Consider the following 21144-nt stretch of genomic DNA (forward strand, 5'->3'; position numbering starts at 1 on the left):
AATTTAAGATATGTTGGCCTCCAGTGCCTTTTCAAGCCTTTGTGGGCCTATTAAAATTTTAAGTTTCTTGAAGGAATATTAAGTAACTGGAAATTCTTGTGTTAAAGTTCAGTTGTGTCTCTTCAGTTTTCTGGTTGCTTTATGCACAGCCGCAGTCAGTTCTTGAGAGAGTCCTCATTTAAACTTATGAATGTGCATCTTCTGTATATTTTCTGCCTTTTCCCTGCACTGCTTTTAAAAGATAATCATTACACTAAGCTCTTCTTTCATTTGAACGCTTACAAAAATTGCAGGAGTGTTGGGGTCCCTCCCCCCCTGCCATGGAGCCCTGGCAGAGGGGCCCTGAGGGGACAGACACAGGGTTTCCCTGCCCCTGGTCAGTCTCATTTCCCATTGGTTGGTTTGTGTTCCCTGGTGTGGCCAAGGACCCTCGGGTCCCGTGACTGCAGAGTTCCTGAGCTGAGCCCCGGCCATGCGGCTGGAGAAATAAACATCCCTGAAACATCTACCACGAATCTGTCCATATATACTTCTTTTCCACGGGACTCCTGGTTTGATATATGCTTGTTACAGTATCCCCACTGTAACACAGGAGGTATTATTACAGGTCTCTTTACAGAAACCTGTAATTAAAGGAGGATCTGTATTCCTGCTGTGGTTGGGTTTTATTTTTCCTTTTCCTTCAGACTGCTATTTGATGATGTTCAGGTAGGAGGAATTTTGCAGCCATTAGTAAAGTCATTATGTTCCTTGAGTGATCATGGGGTAGTTTCTTCCCTGAATATCTGTTCTCTTATGACAGGTGCATGGCTGCTGCCTGCCTACTTGATCTATGTGATTGCAAGTTTCGTTAATCAAAGCAATGACTATCAGTTCTTTCAAATTTGGATTTTAAATGCTTATCCTGTATGTGGGTGCCACCTTAGTTGCACAAACCAGGGACCCAGTCTATTTCCACTTGCAGATCATAGAATCATAGAATGGTTTGGGTTGGAAGGGACCTTAAAGCTCATCCAGTTCCAGCCCCTTCTCATGGGCAGGGACACCTCCCACTAGACCAGGTTGTTCAAAGCCCCATCCAGCCTGGCCTTGAACATTTTCAGGAATGGGGCATCCACAGCTGCTCTGGACAACCTGTTCCAGTATCTCACCATCTTCACAGTATTTTTTCCCTGCCCTCTTCCAGTTTAAAGTCATTCCCTTATCCTGTCACTAATGCCTTTGTAAAAAGTCCCCCTCCAGCTCTCTTGTAGGTCCCCGTCAGGTACTGGAAGGCTGCTCTAAGGTGTCCCATTTTTTATTTAATTTCCTTATTTTAATTTCCAGCTAATCCATAGGAATAAAATAGTGAGATAACAAGGAATGAACCATTTTTCACCACAGAAGCTAGAGAGCTCCAGATTTCTGAGATACAGTTAACAATTTTGAAATAGTTCTCTATCCTTGAATCTAATTTCTGATTTGGTGGATGTAAGAATTAGTGTCCTCGGTTTGTCAAATCGTTTGACTTTTCCTGTGTCAGCCCCTTATGTGGAGGGATGGGCAGATAACTCTTATAAGACTGATTCCTTGTTTACTGTAAATTCCAAGGAAAAGAACTGTAACTTGTCACTGTAGATCCTTAGTATCACCCTATCTAAACTCTTTGAAACTAGAATAACTACTCCCTTGCTGCTGTATTGTACTGGTTTTACTTGTTTCTTAATGGTCATGCTAAAAGGGGAAGGGAAATGATGCAGTTATTTGCGTTTTCTTGTAAGTTCTTGGCCTGCTATCTTTAGAATTCCACATGACCCTTGAAAACCAACAACCAAAACCCAATTTCAGAGTGTCTCGGTTTTGGAGACAAAACTTCAGGAGGAAACACTCCAGAATAAGTGTCTCCTCCAAAGGGAAAAGGGTCTCCCTTTCCTCCACCAATGAGACAAGTGGGTGACAGCAAGTGAAAATGGAAAAAACAAACTGTTTATTAACACCAAACAAAACAGGGTAGAGCAGGGAAAAAAGCCCCTCAAAATACAACAAATTCCCGGAGAGGGAACAGACATATGGGCTTGGACCAGCCAGGGCCACCCTGCAGGCCTGCCAGGGCCACCCACAGGCTCCCTGGACTGGCGAGGAGGGAAGGGAGGCAGTGAGGCAAGGGGAAGGAAGGGGAAAAAAGAGCAAGAAAAAACCCAACAGAACCTTTCCCCAGCTAGCTGGAACACAAAGGAAACCCAAAAAGCAGCACAGTGCTCCCGGCGCACTCCCTCCCCAGCCCTGCCCAGAGCCTGGAGCCCTTGGGCTGAGCCGTTCACCTGCCCCCTCCGGTCCCTGGCTCCGGCCCCGGGTCCCTCTTACAGGCACAGCGTCCTCGGGCATTGAGCGGATGGGTGAGGAATAAAGCGGCTTCATAATGTCAGCCCAGGGCAGAGAGTCTGGGTCAAAACCAGAGATTAGCACACTAACACTCTCATTTAGGAATATGGGTCATGGGTCTTACTCATAGATTAGAAATTAGGACAATTTCCTTGCATTATTTTACCAGAACAGGCTTTCTAAAGCAGGACTTCTCAAGTCTGATACAGTTTGTTGCTGTTTTAAGAGTGCCAAACTTGTAAAATACAGGCATGTTATATTCCCAGAGTAAGCCTGTTAGAAACCTTTAAGCATATAATCTAAACCTGTAGTCTTTAAGTGTTACGACTGCTTTTCAAAGTATCTTTTGAACTAATACTCTCACTCAAATTCCCCTTCCTTTCCTTGTGCTCTTTTCCACAGATAATTTATTGATTTGTCTCCTTAGAGAAAAGCAAAAGTTTGGGAATTTGCTTTAATAAATGTTCACTTGAAACCAAACAGAATTTTGCAAGGGGAGAAAAGAGACTGTGAAGTTTGTTTGCTAGGGATTGTTTCCGCACTTCAGACCTCTCTAAAGCCACAGAGTGCAAACTTGGGGCTTACCTATGGCTTTCTCACCACTTGGAGAAGTGCTAGATGGTGCTGTCTTTAATTTTCTCATTACTAGCATTGAACACAGATAGCTAAAAATGCTTTTTGTGCCTTCCTAAGTGGCCTTTCTATTTTATGCAGCTTGTATTAAATTATTAAACTGAGATGAGCAATTTATTAGCATTTTCTACTGCCTTCACTTTTCCTCCTGTTCTTCCTTTGGGTCATTTAATATCATGCCCTCATTTTCAGAGTTATAATCTGGGTACAACAGGTCTGTTTTTTCTTCTATGTCTTATGAATGTTAATGTACTGCCAGTCATTTCTGTACACATTTTACTAGAGTAATTCACATTAAATCAGTCTGTAATATTTATAAGACTAGCTTTGGAATACAAAAGTAGATGTAGAAGTTATCCTAAACTGCAAATCTTTGTGGTTGAATTAATGAGTATTTAGGGTATGTTTTTTTAGGCTTCAAAGAAAATGAAAGCAATATAATCAGTTTTAACTCATGGTTTAAGACTAGGAAATCAAATTTAATTAAAGCTGATGTTTTAGCCTTATAATGCTGACCTACTGTGTCTCACTGGTGTCTAGGAAACTCTGGTTGCCTATTGGATATAACTTCTGTCAAGTGTTCAATGCAGTTCTGACTAGCCACTGGTATTGCTATTTTTTTCATTTTAAAATATTTTGCTATGTTTTACTTTAGTCTTTTGTTTTACATTTTTATGCCATGGATAGTATTATTCAAGGTGAATTTGGATTGCAGATCTAAGCCCAAGAAATAAAAAAAAAAATTTGCTACCGAAAGTGTGTTATATATGTTTGTCTTTTGATATTCATCATTGTGGGTAAAATTGATGTATTGGGGGTTTACTGCCTGTTTTCCTTTCTGCTTGCTGTTCCTGGCTTGTCTCCTTTCTTCACTAGCCCTCCAGTCTACTTGCTGCCTGTCTTCTCCAGGAGTTGGTGTCACTCTACCTTTCTGATCTTTCTGGATCTCACTGGCTGTTGAATGTCTTCTGCCACCAGGTCTGTGCTTTCAGGACTGCTTGATGGAATGAGGTAACAGTACTGGTTCAAGACAGAAGGCTTCCCTGGAGTGATTAGGCATGCTGCTTTCTCCACAGAGCTATTGCTTGAGATGTGTCTGGGCATCTAAGCGTGTTCTTGACCCAGTGTAGTTCATAAGCAGTGCTGTGCGTTTCTTGACTGTAACTTGGGGAATAAATTTAGTTTCCCTTTCAGCTTTGTATAGACTATTACAAAATTTTAACCATCTTTATTTTTCTGTAGAGATAAAGGCTTTTTACTAGAGGCATGCTTTCAGGAAGAAAGCTTGGCTGTTGAAGCCATTACAATTAAAAGGAGGTGATCTGAGCCATTCTGCTTGCCTGAGGCAGACAGGCTCAGCAGGGCTTCGGAGAACAGGGTGAGCACCTGGCTGCCAGGGCACCTGGTGTACAGAGAAGGGCCTGGTCTCTGCCCTGTTCTTGTAGGTGCTGTACAACCTCTAAGGAAGAAGCAATCTTCAATCAGCTCTTCTTTCTGTGAAGGTACAAAGAGAGAAAATTGATTTATGACTTCAAAAGGCCCAAACAAAGTTTAGAGGGATTGCAGAATGCAATAGAGCGCACAGTATGTAAAATTGTTCTGGCTGAAAAATTAACAGCTGCAAATAGCCCATTGAAACACAGGATTTTGAGAAGTACCTTCTTCACTGGTCCATAAAAACAATGAATAAACTGAGCAAAAAATAGTGATGATAGGATACTGCTTAAAAACTAGATCAATATCTTATTTTTGCAGTAATCCTATTTTGCCTGTTTTGATTATTCTTTGCCCCGAAGGATAGGGTATAATTAATGAAAATTGATTTAACTTGAAGAATAAAGTATTAACAGTTTGCTATTGTAAGAAGAATGGAGTGGCTAGCAAATTTGCTGTATTTTTTATGTGCTAGACCTCAAGCAGCCTCTAAATTAATTAGAAGTCACTTTATTAGTGTACATTTGTCAAAGAATACACTGGAAAGTTTCATGTATTTGTATAAAAAATACTTAAGTATTTTTATAAATTTTAGAGTCCAAATTTCAATTAATATCTTTTTGCAAAATACAAATATTTTGAGGACCCCACATCCTGTGCCCAAACTCTATAACTGTTAGATATGAAAGTGCTTGTTCTTGGCATAGAATAGTATTGTGTCTGTGAAAAGGTGTAATTTTTAAGGAGTAGATTGTGGTGCCTTGTGCATACTAGCACTCTTCATTTTCATCTAAATTATGACTCTCTGAGGATGCAATTTTTTTCATGTGTCAGTAAAGCAAGTCCATTACCCTAAATAGCACTGGAAATTGCAGAGTTTTGTCATGATACCCACTGACACCTTGGCCGGCATTAGAGGAGACAAACTGAACTGAGTTTCTTAAATGGAACCATTTAGCAGTACTGTGCCTGACTGAAATTACTGGCTCACTGCTTCAAAATACTCTATAAGCACAAAGGAAATACAGTAATATGCTGCCTTTAACAGGAAGGATAAATACAGACCTTCTGACCTCTTCAGAAATCCTCCCCTAATTAGTTTTACTTCTGAAAGTAGACGTTTCAGAAGCTCCTTGAAGTCCATTAAGAATTTTGATATTGATTTAATATGAAAGTGCTCAGATACCCCAGCAGTGGATGGCCACATAAAGCACTGATAAGTCAATTAATAAAGTTTGGCCTTAGCGGGGAGGATGTTAGTTCATCTAGTCTCATCAGTCATATATCACAAGCTGTCAGATTTCTTCCTGTTACAGCTGTAATGAACCCAATAATTTATTTCACCAAAGCATAACTTTTGTCCAGCTAGCCCATGCCTTCGGAGAGATGTCCATTCCTGGTCTGAGTGCAAGAAGAAAGAAAATGCTTCCCTTTGCCTGTTTGTTGCAATGGACTTGTTCTCACAGAGATGTGGGTGCCTCGTGTCTCATTTGCATTTTTTCTGGTATTAGGTTTCAGCCGTGGATTCTTTTAATGCTTCTCCCCACTAGGGTGAAGAGGTCCTTAATAGCCTGCAGTTTCTCCTTGTGGTGATACTTAAATGTAGTGACCAGATCACTGCTCAGTTTTGTTTTGAGTAAGTCAAACAAATTGAGTTCATGAACTTTTACTCAAACACATCTCTTAGGTTTTGTGGCTCTTCATCAGTTTTCCAGACCTTCATCAGTTTTCCAGAAGCCTCCTTAAAATCTGGGCACAGCATAAAATATGGTATACAGGATTTCAGTATAGTTAAGAATTTGGTAATTTTAATACATAGATGAAATTTTCCTAGTAATTTCTGAATTTGTACATTGAGTGCTCATGTTAGCATACTTTCCATTCATGGGCTTAGATTTTCATTCCTTGCTGTGGGAAGCATTTGTCTTTGTTAAAATGAGCTCAGCCTAATGCCATTTCATCACAGTAATGCAGATTCAGTTGTGGAATTGCTGCTGTTATCACTGTTTATCATCTTACCAGGTATTGTTATCTGAAAACTTCAGCAGCCATAGTTTTGTATTTACTTCCAAATTACCAGTGAAAGCTTTTAATAATGTTATCCTTTATAACATCACTGGAAACAGCTCTTTGATAACGATTTTCTATCAAATCTTATTTGTTTAGAGTGGCCAGTTAATCTTGCAGGTTTTTTGTGTTTCTGTTTTTCTCTGCATAGTATAATTTCAACTTCACGGAACAAAAAAATATATTCAGGAGTAAACGTAAAATTTTTTTGACAAGCTTTATTTTCCTGGAAAGCACATTGATTACTTCTGGTTGTAGTATTTTCTTTTAGTTTCTTTCCAGATAATTGTATTGCAACTTTTTAAATATTTTTTTTTTTGGTGTGACAATAGTCTCATAGTAATCTTAACTAAAAGTTACTCAGTATTTTAAATAATATTAAAATTATTTAGGTTGTTTTGTGGAGTTTTCTGGGAATTCTAAGATTTATTGAGCATATTAACAGCAGCATTCTTCCAGAAATTCTTTCGTGGTTTCCTACTGTAAATTTTCTAGATCTGCTAATTTTGAAATGTTTATACTTGGTCAATGTTTGTTTAACTTTCTTATGGTTTCCTAATGGACAAGAAAGTATTTCAACAGTCTCATGTGATGCAAACATTTTATTTCTGAATACAGAAGACTTACTTGAATGCCTTCACATTATCAACAACATTTTAATTAGTAATGAGCACAGTTTTAATTTCTTTTGTTCTTAATTTACTCCCAAAATTACAGCATCGTATCCCCCTTAATTGGGAAGGGAGGTGGTGGGAAGAAGTGTTGCTTTTCAAATCAGTTCACTGGTAAGCACAAATACCATATCATTTTAGAGCTGGTATCTTGGAGATTGGAGTGTTGGAGTGATGTCTTGCCAAGAAAAAGGAGATGCACCAGACATTTATTCGCTTTGGGGTCATGCTACAAGGTTCAGAGAGGCTGTGATATAGTATTGAGTCAAACAAAAAATCAATACCCCTACCCCCATCTCTCTTTCTCTTTGTTCTGTGCACAAAGTTGCCTGTACATGTGTAGTACAAAGACACGGGGAAGAACATTCCTTCCCCCATCTTCTAGTTTTTTAATACCAAGATTCAACATAGAAATGAAAAAGTAACTTCTGAGGCTTGAATGATGGATGTTGCACCCTGTTTTCATGGATGTAAAATAGCTGGTAAACTGAGTAAGAAGTACCTTTCAGAGCATAAGCAGCAGAACTAGTAGAGTAGCTCCTAGAACTTCTAAAAACATCTTAGAATCACAGAAGGATTGAGGTAGGAAGGGACCTCCAACCCCTTTGCCTAGGCAGGGCTACATAGAACTGTTTGCTCAGGACTCTGTCCAGTTGGCTTCTGAATATCTCCAAGGACAGAGACTCTACAACCTGCATGGGCAACCTTTGCCAGAGCTTGGTCACTCTCACAGTAAAAAAAAAAGTTTCCTGACGTTCAGAGGGAACCTTCTGCATGTCAGTTTGTGCCTGTTTTTGTTGTTAAAATTGTTGAAAATCAAACTCTTCAGGGAATGTACATAATGCCCATTCTCTTCAGACAGCAACAAAGAGAAACCTTGCTGGCCAGGCTAGTACCTGGTTCAGAACAGAGTTTGTGTCTTGTTTATTTTCTCCTTAAAGTTAACAGTCTGGTTATATCATCTTAGCGTATTACCAGGAAATAAACAGAATGTGAACTTTGAAGGAATGGAGATGTTTTGCCATGCAAACATTTCTGCTACTAATAGTACATTCAGTTTATTTCCATCAGAGTGCTCTAGCTTTTGTCTCTGGTGTCCTTGAACTGGCCTGTAAGTTACTTTTTATACAGCAATCCTTTGAGTTGCAAACTTGTATTGATACAAAATTATGTAGTTATTGTTAATGGTCTTATGCATAGCTATGTTGGATAACAGTTCTGAAGTAGCTCATAGTTATTTCTGTTACATTCAGAAAACTTAGGTGCAACTCAGTTCTTTTTTCTCACTGTAATAATATTGAACCTCATATATATGTATATATACAATATACCTGGTACTACTTTTCAAATGTTCTTTGGTGCTACCTGCTAGGACCCACCCCTGAGGCAGATGAGAGCACAGCATCCTGCTGCTTTTGCAATTGTTTGAGTCATTAACCTTTAACATTTCAGTCTCTCACACTGCCTGATGAGGGACTCGTGCATCAGGAAATTTATATCTCCTTTACTGAAATCATGTGTTGGATTCATAACATCAAACTTCTCTGAAATAATTGTTCTAGACCACCATTTAAAGGGAATTCTGTAACTTGATTCGTCTCATCCTAAGGTGAACATACAATGTGAGTCAAAGAAATTTTACTGTAATAGCAGTTGTTTTTTCCCTCCTGATAGAGACTAGGAAGTTAGCTTAGAAGCAAGTGCCACAATGCAGATTCCTAATGTGAGCTAAGGTGAATCCCAGCCATAGCCGGATCCATTTAAGATTTATTCCTTGCCATTCCCAGTATTTGTGAATATGTCCAGGAAAGAATTTTTTTCCCTGAAACACTTTTTGAAATTATTTAAATGCTAAGTGTTGGTCTGTGGTTAGAGAAATCAGTAGATAGTAGGTAGTACATGTTCCATTTCCTGGCAGGAAAGCATCCTGTGTCAGGGTTTCTGATGCAAATACAAGTGTAATTCTTCTTTTTTTTTTTTGTTTTCTCCTAGCAAATATATCTGAAAAATCCACTCTGTGTTACTCTTGTTAGTTACTCTTGTTAGTGACCTCTAAGGTGATCTAACAACAATCAGTGAAGTTCAGATTGGGCATTAGAAAAAGGTTCTTCACTGATCGGTCACTGGAACAGGCTCCCCAGGGAAGTGGTCACAGCCCCAAGCCTGCCAGAGATCAAGGAACATATGGACAATGCTCTTAGCCATTTGGTTTAGTTAGTCCTGTGAGGAGGAGAGAGTTGAGCACAATTATCCTTATGGGTCTTTTACAGCTTGAGATATTCAGTGATTCTAAAGCAAATTAACTTCAGGTGAACCAACGGTTGCAGCATCTACACATTACATCTATAGACTATTGCTGATCTGAGAGTTTTGGCTGATACGTGCAGTATGGTATCCTCTACATCTGCTCCCTCAGTCAGCATTTCTAATTCTGGCTGCTGGTTTGTTTCACAAAGTCCTTTTGATCACAAAAGAAGACCTTAGTGTAGGTAGTGCATAATTAAAAAATACTGAACTTCAGAGACTGATCGAAGGCCCTTCTGCCTTTCAGTTCTGGGAAGTAATCCATCTGTGCCAACAAAGTTAATTAGGAAGTTTCCACAAGTTACTGTGTTTTCATTTGTGCTCTGTGTGTGCTCATAAGTACTGGCTAGACAGCAGCTTGAACATGCTTCTGCCAAATAGTCACATTTGAGATCTGCATTCATTTTCAGTATTGTGGAAACAATATTCACTACCTCCCTCTTACTGTGTTACAGGGTTGAATAGACATAGAAGGCCAAGTAACTAAATTTCTGGCCAAAGGTAACTGCTGAGGTATCTCCAGGGAACTACAAGCCTTCAGCCTGACCTTGGTGCCAGGGAAGGTCATGGAGCAGAGCATCTTGAGTGCTGTCATGCAACACATACAGGAAAACCAGGGAATCAGGCCCAGCCAACAGGGCTTAAGGAAAGGAAGGTCCTGCTTGAGCAACCCGAGCTCCTTTGTGACAAGGTCATCCACTTAGTGGATGGGGGAAAGGCTGTGGATATCATTTACCTGGACTTCAGTAAAGCCTTTGATACTGCCTCCCGTGGCGTTCTCCTGAAAGAAACCGGCTTCCCATGGCTTGGACAGCTACAGTCTTCAGTGGGTTAAAAACTGTCTCAATGGCCAGGCCCAGAGAGGGGTGGTGAATGGAGTTACATGCAGCTGGCAGCCAGGCATCAGTGGGGCTCTCCAGGGCTCAGTATTGGGGCCAGTCCTGTTTAATATCTTCATCAATGATTTGAACAAGGGAATTGAGTGCACCTTCAGTAAGTTTGCAGATGACATCAAGTTCGGAGGGAATGTTGATCTGCAGAGGGATCTCAACAGTCTGGATTGATGGGCTGAGTGTGATGGTATCAAAGTTCAACAAGACCCAGGGCTGAGTCCTCCACATGGATCACAACAACCCCACACAATGCTACAGACTGAGGGGAGAGTGGCTGGAAAGCGGCCTGGTGGAAGAGGACCTGGGGGTGCTGGTTGACAGCAGCTGAACATGAGCCAGTGTGTGTGTCCAGGTGGCCAAGGGCCAGTGGCATCCTGGCTTGTATCAGGAGTATGTGGCCAGCAGGACCAGGGCAGTGATTGTCCCTCTGTGCTCAGCACTGGTGAGGCTGCACCTTGAGTGCTGTGTCCAGTTCCCCCTGAGAAGGAAGGAGCAGCAGAGACATGCGAGGAACTGACTGCGGCCCCTGTTCCTCATCCCCCCTGTACAGGGGCAGAGGAAAGGGAGAAACCAGGGGTGACTTTGAGCCTAGGAAGAAGGGAGGGGTTGGGGGAAGGTGTTTTTAAGATTTGATTTTACTTCTCACTGCCCTACTCTGATTTCATTGGTAATAAATTAAAGTTTTCCCATGTTGAGTCTGTTTTGCCCATGACAGTAGTTGGTCAGTGATCTCTCCCTGTCTTTATCCTGACCTACAAGCATTTTGTGCTATTTTCTCTCCCTTGTCCAGCTGAGGAGGGGAGTGATAAAATGGCTTTTGGTGTGTACCTGCTGTCCAGCCAGGATCATCCTACCACGTTGTTAATGAAAAACAAGGTCTAGTGACAGTAGCCCTTCCTCACTATTTCCAGTCCTGAGTTTTATAAGGAGATTGTGGGAGTAGTTTATGAGTAGATTAAATATTGTTTTTCCTTTGATACTGTCAGGCATTTTGTTTTGCCTGGAGCCAGCTCCACTGAATTCAGAGCTTCTGCCCCATGGCCATGGCTCTCCATGCGGCTCTGCACACCCAACACACCTTGTGCCCCACTCCTCCCCCCATTATATGTGGGGTGAACCTGCAGCATCCCCCAGCCCACCTGGCTCTGACAGCAGTGCCCGGTGTGGGCCACAGTCATGCTGAAGTGAGGCAGGGTGTCAGCACCAGCCCTGGATTCAGGCATGAAACCCCTGCAAATCATGGCTGTGGGTACTGAGGCTCTCTTGCTCCTAGCAACCTTGGGAAGAGGCAGTAATGCCCACCAGATTTCCTCCTCATGGTCCTGTTTATCTGGTCATCATATGCTTGAGGGCATCTTTGTGGGATCTCACAGGGCAACAGAGTTTTATCCTCTGCTGTTCCTTTTTCATTTGGAGATTACAATGAAACACCAAGGATTTTTTTTCATCTGAAAGATGTAGCATTTATGTTTTGTCACTGAAACAGTCATTATCAATGCGTATTTGGTTCTCTTTCTGCTAGTCTGTTGGGTGTCAAACCAGCTTGCTTTGTAACAGCTTCTGCATTGCTATCTTGCTGCTTTGAATAGCAGGGTTTATTTGCTTTGCATTTTTCAATAATGAGGTAGCTGAAAGTCACCCTCAGTACAGTCCTTAAAAGTAACTAATCTTTTGATACCTTAGGGCTTTGAATCAAGGGGTTTAAATAAACATTTTCTCTATAAAGTTACTGTTTTTCTTCACCCTGCACTCTATGGACTGAAAATCAGTGGGGTACATTTGGGAATTGTAGAGAACAAGGGATAGGCAAAGAATTATGTGTTCTGTTCTTTTGGGAAATGCATGAAATTATGGAAATTAAGTGGTACTCTTCTCAATAAAACCTTTAGTATTATCGTTGTTTTCATGCAGTTTTGTTCTTAAATATCTCCTGGGCACTAATTGAAAAGGAAACAGAATTTTATTTTTCAGGATGCAGTGAAATCTCAAACAGCAATTAAAACACAGAATGGTTTGGCAGTCTTTAATAATGTAATTGGTTCCGTGGACAGGAAGAGTTCACAAACTGCTTTGCATTTCTTTCACATTTGGTCTTAATTTTAAGAGACCATTACTGCTTGCAGTCATTTAGGAGCCCTAGATTCAGCAGAATCTCAGGAGAAAGGGAGTACAACAGTGCAACTCTAATAGCATCAGATGTGTATTTATCTCAAGCTTTTTAGTTAGCTTTCCAAATTTGTTATATTAAGAGTACTACTACAAGCTGTGTTCTTTGAACTTCTTAATATATATATTTTTGAGAGAAGTTACTTGGTGCAAAACTGAGTTTTCTAAGAAAGCACATATTAATTTAACGTAACAGTTCCTTTTTTTGTGTGTGTGAATTCAAAACATTCCTGTGGTCTGGAGTAAAACAGAAAGAACATGGCCATATTTTGATGCCCAAAGCCCTCATTTTGTTAAAGAAGGTTTTCATGATGTTTTTTTCTTCTGAAAACCATTGGTATAATCCTGTAGACTTTCAACTGCTCACTCACTCCAGTGAAGTCACACAAAAAAAGAGAAATGAAAAAACACCTTCAATTCAATAGCTATGAGAAATAAGATGTTTCTAAACTTCTTTAGCCTCTATAGCTACAGAATAAACTGAATGATACTATTTTGATTTTGTTACTTCATCAGAAGGAAAAAAAAATAGTTTTCATCCAGATGTTTTCATCCCAGACTGGTGTGGAAGATCACAGTACTGCATTTCTCCAAGGAAGGATGGCTTTTCCTATATTCTTTCTTGGACTTAATGAACCCTGTGAATGTGCGTAGTGAAGGGGAGAGACAGAAGGGTGCTGAAATGTTCTGCTTCCTTTATATGTTGGGGTCTCAGTTTTAGGGTGAAATTAAACACAGGATTCATGGTGTGGCCTCACCACACATGGTGTAGAGGCTTGAGGAGAAGCATTATGAGGAGTGGCTGAGGTCACTTGGCCTGTTCAGCCCGGAAAAGAGGAGACTGAGGGGAGACCTCATTGCAGTTACAACTTCCTCGTGAAGGGAAGAGGAGGAGCAGGCACTGATCTCTTCTCTGTGGTGACCAGTGACAGGACCCAGGGGAACGGCCTGAAGTTGTGTCAGGGGAGGTTTAGGTTGGATATTAGGAAATGGTTCTTCCCCCAGAGGGTGGTTGGGCACTGGCACAGGCTCCCCAGGGAAGTGGTCACAGCACCAGCCTGACAGAGTTCAAGAAGTGTTTGGACAATGCTCTCAGGCACATGGTATGACTCTTGGGGATGGTCCTGTGCAGGGCCAGGAGCTGGACTTGATTATATTTTTGGGTCCCTTCCAACTCAGCATATTCTGTGATTCTGTGATTATTGCTCATTTGTATTGCCCATTATTTAGTGGGCAATTTAGAAGATCCACAGTGACTCTTCTGAGCAACTGATAAAGGGAGATGATGTGTATCTTGGGATGTCAGGCTTACGGAGAGTCCCTCATTCTCTTCAGAACTGGAAAGGGGCTGTTACACACCTTATGTGCTCTTTCAGTTGGTGGCTATGAAGTCTATAGTCTTTAAAAGAGGTAGCTTTTCCTCATCTTCCAGGGGTGATGGTCTTGATGTTGATTTGGGCATTTTGAAGTCTGAAATGTGAAGTTTCTTTTCTATTCATAGGACAGAAATCAATCACTTTCCATCACTCTTGTACTGATCAATGGTTCATGTTGGATGTGTTGAAGACAGATTACCCTCAGGCTTGCTGGGTGCTTCAGGAGTCACTGGCATCACTTTTCCTAACTCTCGGATCCTCTGCAGTCTGTGACAGGCATGCCTAGGCTTGATCTGCTTTTTGAGATTCTCCCAAAGAACTCTCGCAAATAAAGGCCCTTCAAAGGCTCATCTTCAAATGGCTACTGACTGTGAGGAGGATTTGCACAGAGATGAGGCCCCTGAGCATCTTAATTTTCCTTTTCCTGAGGTGTAGGCATACTAGCACAACTTCTGAGTGGTTTATCACAACAGTGTTTTAGCCTGAGCTGGGGGGTCTGCCAAATGACATGTCAATATAGTAGCATATAGATATACATATATAGGCTGTCAAATTCTGTACTTTTAAAAATCACAGCCATGCTAGTCTCTCCAAAGAAACAACAGTCCATGCTTTGTTTTCTCCCTGTAGCTTTTGACAACTTACTCTGAACTCTGGGTCTTCACGTGTCTCTCTAATTTTTGACTCTGTCTATCTAAAGCTCGTGGGCATGCATTGTTGGATGACAGTGACCTTCCATAAATCCTAACTATTTGGAAAGCTTAAGGTAAAGACAGTTTTCTTGCAGCTTTTGTTCTGAAACATTTGCAGGGCTGTACAGCAGATGGTGCTCTGTTTCCCTTTCTTCTGCAGGCTGTTGTCATCAGCTAAACTTTTCAAACCAAGGCTGGAGGTTATTAATAATGTTTTCTGCACTGGCTGAGCAATTGGAGCCACATATTTTCAGAGACGGTTTACTTAGCCATGTGCTGGTTTTGTTTTAAGGAGCAAGAGAACATAAAGTCTGTATGTGGGTTAATTTACAACAGTAATCTATCTTTCCAGTGCAGTTAGAGCAGAGAAGTGACTTACATTTATTAAGGTATTCTTTTCATGTTTGCAAAACCAGTACTTGTTTTAAATGGGTAATTCTTCACTAAAATGAATGAATCACAAAGGAAAATACAGGTTGAGTTTAAACAATGAATCTATAAATCCAGCAAAGAGTTTCACAGCTTAATTAACCAAAATGTTTATCCAGGTACCTGAAGTTGGGTGAAATAAAAATGTGTTCTCTGTTCTTATGCTGAATAGTTGAATTCCTGCCCTAGCTCTTTCAGCAGAGTAAATGTTGCTTTCTGACACTTAGCACAGTTGGCCCAGGCTTTCAGGGGCTTGTTTCACAAGTGATAGCTCTTAGATGACCAGAAGTGGTGTGGAAAGTCAAATCCTTTTTGAGGATTTGGTGAGATACAGCACCATAATCTTTGAAATATTGCAGGCTGCAGTAATACCATAGTAATCTTCAACAGCATTAACAGCTTAAACAGACAAGCCTATATAAATTGGTTTAAAATCAATCAGGTAGAGAACTTCACTAGTTCAAATTAATAACTCTATAGGCTGTACTGTGAATTATCAGATTTTGCAAATTAGGAAGTAAAAGCATGATGCAAGGCTCATGAAAATCAAAGTAAATACTTTCATTAGCATTACTGTGCCTATATTATCCCCTTACCTGGATTTCCGTAACAAAGACACCAAGAATACTGAAACACAATAGGTAAGTTGCTCATATGGACAGTTTTGCTCTATTTGCTATCATTTTATGATATTACCTATTTCACTCTGTGATAATGTACTCGATAAAAAATGTATTGCTCTTTATGTGGTATTAGAGCTGAGAACACCACTCGTTCACCTGAGCCAATGGTAGATGCTGTATAAACACAAACTGAAAGGACAGTGCCTGCCTGACCTTACTGCCCAGCATTTTGCCGCTGGGAGGCTGTCTTGTGAATAGTCTATCGACTGAGGAAATTTTTCTCTGAAGTTCTGTGATTCTATATGTACTATTTCAGATAGGGATTGCTAAATTTTTAATTCAATCAGAAAGAAAAGCCTTATAAATTTATTAATGATTTTCTTCATTCAGGATCTTGAAGTCAATCTACCTATGAAAAGATAAAGCAAAATTCTATTTCTGTTAGTTGATATCCTCATTAGTAGAGTGTATATCTCTTAAATAAATCCAAAGTGTCTTTTTCCCATAGGAGATTTTATTTTCTAAAAATAAACAATTTTTTTTTTTAGCTGTGAGGAAGGGTGTTATGAAGATCATCAATGAGAAAGGGATCAAAATCTGTATTTGTCTTTTCAAGACTATAAAAAAAATTGCTGAATTTGTTTTTCTGTCTTGGGCAACATTTCCCAAAGCTATTACCTAAGAAACCTGCCTTCAGATTGATGGAAGGTGAACTGTTAAATGTGTTGCATCATATGGTTTATCCCTGAATTAGAGATACAAGGAACAAGACACAGAACAAAAATAAAGAGATAAATTTCTTCTCCATTTTAACATGGTTTCATGTAGACCTATAATTATGAGGTGATGTGTTACACCAGTGTATAATTTCCACACTCTGGGGAGCCAGAACAGCTGACTCACACCACTCAGGTTAAGGTAAGATCTGGATTTGCAACAGATGGAACATGGGGAAGGAAAGATGGCCTTTCAGAGTGCAGGAGGTGGCAGAAATTAATCAGGCATTGATCTCACTGCATAGGGTTTAAGAATGTGACTGAAGTGGCCTGGATTCTCCCTAATGCTCAGCCTTCATTGAAACCAGCTGAAATACAGTAAAAGTTACATATCTCATATACAAGCTGTACCACGGCCCTCAAAGAAAGTACTAAATGGATAGATTGCCTCTGTCACCCACAAAGGAAATTTTGTGGATGTAGAGAAGGGAAATCTGATTCTCTTTGAGGCCCCTTGAATTCAATGCCAATATGTTTTAATCCAGCAGAAAATGCTGATAACTCTATTTCTCCTTCCCCAGTTGATGAAAATTAACTTTCAACATTCACAGCTGATCAAATTACAAGCTAAAATTATGTGCAAGCATGAAAAAGATGACGCCTTATTCCATAAATACATACTTGGCTGTAACTTTCAAATTATGTTAACAGAGTTCACACAGTATTAGTCAAATCCCTGTCATTAAGAAATGGTATTTCATAAGAAAGCTGATAATAGGATACGAAGATCCTAAAATGATTAGATGATGACTTGTTAATGGGAATTCCTTTTTGTCATAACCAGTGATTTTCAGTTTCCTCTTACAAAGATGATCTCTCTGATGGGAGATGGTAGTATAATAAAAATCTGGAAACTGTGTAAAGAAAATAAACTAGAGATTGAATAATAGATTCAATGATTTTGTAGAACCATGATGATTCAATTTTAAAGACATTGTTGGGGAAAATAAGGTAATTCTCAGGCAGAGCCTGTGCCACTGCACATTGCCTATCTGTTAAAGCCCCTCTCCTACTCTTTTCTCCTGTGGGCATGCAGTATCTCTCTTTCAAAGCATCACTAAAATCCAAACAAGGCTCTGTACAGGAAGCTTTCTGCCCGCTCTGGAGCAAGAGGTCTGGCTGGCAGTCTGACCACACTTGAGGCAATGGCAAAGGTCTCAGAGAAAGTTCTCTTACAATTGATGAGAAAACTATTGAAGTATTAAGACATTTTCCAGGGATTAAAAGACCATTTTTCACCAAGTCAAATTATTTGAGCTGACCAATATATCAGCATACCTCTCTCATCAACATTTTAATTTTAGCTTTGTAAGTGTAGGTCAGAATTTCTGGGTCTTGCCTTTCTTTGTTTTGGGTATACTACATTAACTAAATATCAAAAGGTCAGGTTTCATGGACAATTTTCATGTATATTGTGCACTGGTAGCACAACTAATGTTTGTGAGGGCAAAAGAAATGTACCTTCAGATTGCCATAGGAATGTCCCATTGCAGCACCTACTTGGGCTCAAGCTATGGGTTAAGGAAGGGCTTTTTCTTTACAGCCTGCACACACAAATAGTGTTGGTACATCTGTCTTCCTCAATGGAAGTTACCCACACCCCTTTCATTAATTGGCTTTAAGGTAGGAGAAGGAATGTCATCTAAATGATTTTAGCTCCTGGGTGAAAACCTATATGATTTTTGAAAGAAAAACACTGTAGTCACTGAATGTCAAAGCTGTGATTAAAAAGCAAAAAGCTGACATGCTGACATGGATACCACTGTAATAGGGTATGTCTCAGTGGGAACCCACTGCCACCATCAGCTTTTTACGGTTTTTGTGTTGCTAATATGAAACGAAATGCACCACTAGGAATACTGTTGCATATCAGACTATCTTATTTCATAAATTATTACTATATTACCCTTTAAATGTCCCAGTGAGTATAGCAGCATCAAAATATGATGTAAAAACAATAAAACCAAGCAAACAGCTATTACTGAACAGTTAGATATGTACAGCAGTTTTTAAATTGCTTTCTCTTTGTTTTTATCCTGAAAAAATTAACAGTTTGCAACAGTTAGGGTCATTCAACCACCTCTCTGATACCCTTGTTTCTGAATTGGAACAGGGTAGCTAATTACTACTGGGAATGTGTTGTGACAGGCTTTAAGAGTGGGTAAACTGGAGAATGACTTTTGATATTCAAATTTCCTCTCATTTCCATATTCTGCTGCTGGCACTTACAAAGGAAGATATATGATGTGTCTCATCATGCACTTGGAAGGGCTGAGAACTCACACATCTTCTCCCTTCTCAGCCCTCCATCTACAAGCCAGTTGGAGCAAACTATATGCAGGAAAGATGAAAAAAAAGTGTATGTGAAAAGTCATATTTTCTCATTTTCAGGAAATCATGGAGGACGGTTATTCAGGAGCTGTAACCTCAGTGGGAAAAAAGTTCATCAGTCAGTGCTTGTGTCCTTAGCCTGACTGAGTCTGTGGCCTCATAAAACCTGCCTATTCTGTTTCATGGGAAACTCTGCAATTTAAAACAAATTCCTATTCTGAGCAAATACATCAAAATTAATTATATTAAAATAAAAATTCTGGGTAATTTATTGTTGAACTATTTCTTCCATAATTTTCCTTAATGCTGGGTTAATAAGTAATTTTAAATATTTGAAAAGAAGATAATTAAAAAAAAATTCTCCTTCAAAAAATTGAGTATGTTCTGTTGCTCCTTATCAGAAAGTATTTTCAAGGGAAATTAGAGTCAGGTATTGTTGAAATAATAAATTACACCATTTACCAATCAGCATTTTCCAATGGAGAAATACTATATCATAAGATCTGTGAGTGTATCATTCATTCAGAATAATTTCAAAAAAAACAGGAAGGTTGAGATTTATATGATTTGTCTGAAGGTGAGAAGTTCTATTTAAAACTGTGTCAAAGCTCATTTGGGAGATACTGTCTGATCTTTACAGATAGGCTAAAATATAAATAATGTCCTGGCAAACAGTATTAATAATGTCTTTGACAGAGATATCATTAATAATCATAGTTTATATGGCTACAACTCCAAAATAAAAGGTTATCATGATGCAATAAACCAAAGAAGTAAACTCAACTAGTTTATGACTTCATTAAAGTGGTGAGCTGTAATCGCTACCTTGCAATCAGCAAATGCAAATGCTCTATTTGTAGTGCTGTCAGTTTTATTTAATGTGTAACTTTCTCTTCAGAGAAGGGAAGCTTATCCTATTTTTCTTGGATTTCAATGCACTGAAAGTTTATTCTTTGGAAATATACCAATAACACAGAAATGGAATTGGGATTATGAAGTATCTGATGCCCTTTTTGTACATTTATGATGTGCTTCAAGCAATAGCACGGCTCATAAAATACAAAAGGGCTAAAAAGAATGTAGTTATCATGACAGTATATGTGTCCAGATTGCAAGCCAGAGAACTGTCACTGATAGTTGGGATATAATTGACTGCAGTGTATGATAAGCACATTATTGATTGATTAATGTGACCTAGTTGTATTTGAAATGTCAAAAGGAAAATTGAGTTGTCATTTTATATCATGTTCTTTTTTGAGTAGCAGATAAATACTGTAATTAATGACTTTTCATGAAGGTTATCTAAAAAATTTAGGGAATATTAAACATCACATTATTCACAGTCACTGTAGGTGAATTTACTATTGATGAATATTGATAAATCTTTGGTTATATGAAACAGGCACCAAAAGAAGTTCATATACTTTAAAACTGCTTTTTAATAAGACATCTCTTCTGATTACATTTTAAAAATCATTTAACTAGGTGAATTGACTCAATTCACCAAATTACTTTTGAGATTTAGTAAGGTTTTTTTTGTCTGTGGCAAACTGGAATAATGAATTAGAAGGTTTAAGTTTGCTTCTGTTGAAGTCAGTTGTGAAACTGTTGCTGTCTAGAAAAGGATTGAGGGCTGACACATGCCTTGATACCTTTTTTCACTATTTACACAAAAGAGCCTTGAATTTTCTCAGGTAGTTGGAAAAAAGTGCTTCAGCAAATGAATTTACAAAAAATGTTCTCAGCCTTGAAGCAGATCTCAAAGAATCTTTCAAGCTATTACGGATAGAAAAAAGCCAAAATGTATCTGCAGCAAGACACTGAAGTTTTATCACTCACCATTTGCCTAAAGTATACCTGTGAGGGGAACTCCCTGTCACTAGGGGACTTCTTTGCCAGAAAATGCAAAGTCTCCAGCATTTGAAGGAAAAGGAAAAAAATTCAAGAGTAAAAAGTTTAACTGAATTGTTTCAACCTTCATATTTAATTTTGGCAAATTTGGATTTGTGTCATGTCTTTCAGGTCTGATATTGTTTGGACTTCATAGTAACATAATAAATTAAGTTGATGGTGATACCTTATGATGTTCTGTTAAGTCCCTGAGTGTCCAAAGTTCTTTCAGTGTTTTGATTTCTTGATATCAGTTCAGCTGTGTAAATGCAGGATTCTTGTGCAAGTGCCCCAGTCATGGATGTGGGGTTACAGTTGTGACAGCTGAACCCTGGGAGATATGCACCCTCCAGCATCAACACCCAAAAGGTAGATGGGATCCCCAGAGCTCCTCAGGTACCTCTGAGCACCTGCATTCAGGTACAGAGCTGAGCTCTAGAGTGTCCATAGTACAGTGGGCTTTTCTCATGTGAGTGTATTGACTAAAATTGCAGAGAT

Source organism: Corvus moneduloides, chromosome 4 (genome assembly GCF_009650955.1).
Source record: "Corvus moneduloides isolate bCorMon1 chromosome 4, bCorMon1.pri, whole genome shotgun sequence".
Classification (NCBI taxonomy): domain Eukaryota; kingdom Metazoa; phylum Chordata; class Aves; order Passeriformes; family Corvidae; genus Corvus; species Corvus moneduloides.